Below are 557 nucleotides of genomic sequence, written 5' to 3' on the forward strand. Positions count from 1 at the left end.
TATCCGCGGGCCATTCCAGATTGCTCATGTGTAATGGGCTAATCCATCCACCTGACAGTGTGCATATGAAGAAAGCTGATTTAAACCAGCATGATCCATTTAACACAGGTGGGGCACCTTGGTGCCCTTGGGAGACAATAAAAAGCCCCAAGCTTAAAAAATGTGAGTTTTGTCACATAACACAATGCCGACAGATGTCTCCAAATTTGGGAGACACCGTGCAATGGCAGTGCTGAATCATGGAATGTTCCACCAGAGCTTTGCAGAGAACGAATATGCTCCCAATGTTCGTTTTCGAGAACAATGTGCGTACTGTCAAAACACAGACCACATGTATGGCGTTGGTGTGGACAAGCGGTTTGCTGATGTAGGGACATTTGGTCAGACAGAGTGCAATATGGGTGGTGGTGGGGTATGGTATGGGCAGCATAAGCTACAGACTATGAATGTTTAGTTCTATTGTTTCCGCCCTCATTGCAGGCGTGTCTCGCTATAACGTAAGCTGTTGTCGTACAAAGTTTTTAAAAAATCTAACCACGGACGATTGCATTAAGAAC

The sequence above is a fragment of the Salvelinus sp. IW2-2015 genome, linkage group LG15, assembly GCF_002910315.2.
Source record: "Salvelinus sp. IW2-2015 linkage group LG15, ASM291031v2, whole genome shotgun sequence".
NCBI classification, from domain to species: domain Eukaryota; kingdom Metazoa; phylum Chordata; class Actinopteri; order Salmoniformes; family Salmonidae; genus Salvelinus; species Salvelinus sp. IW2-2015.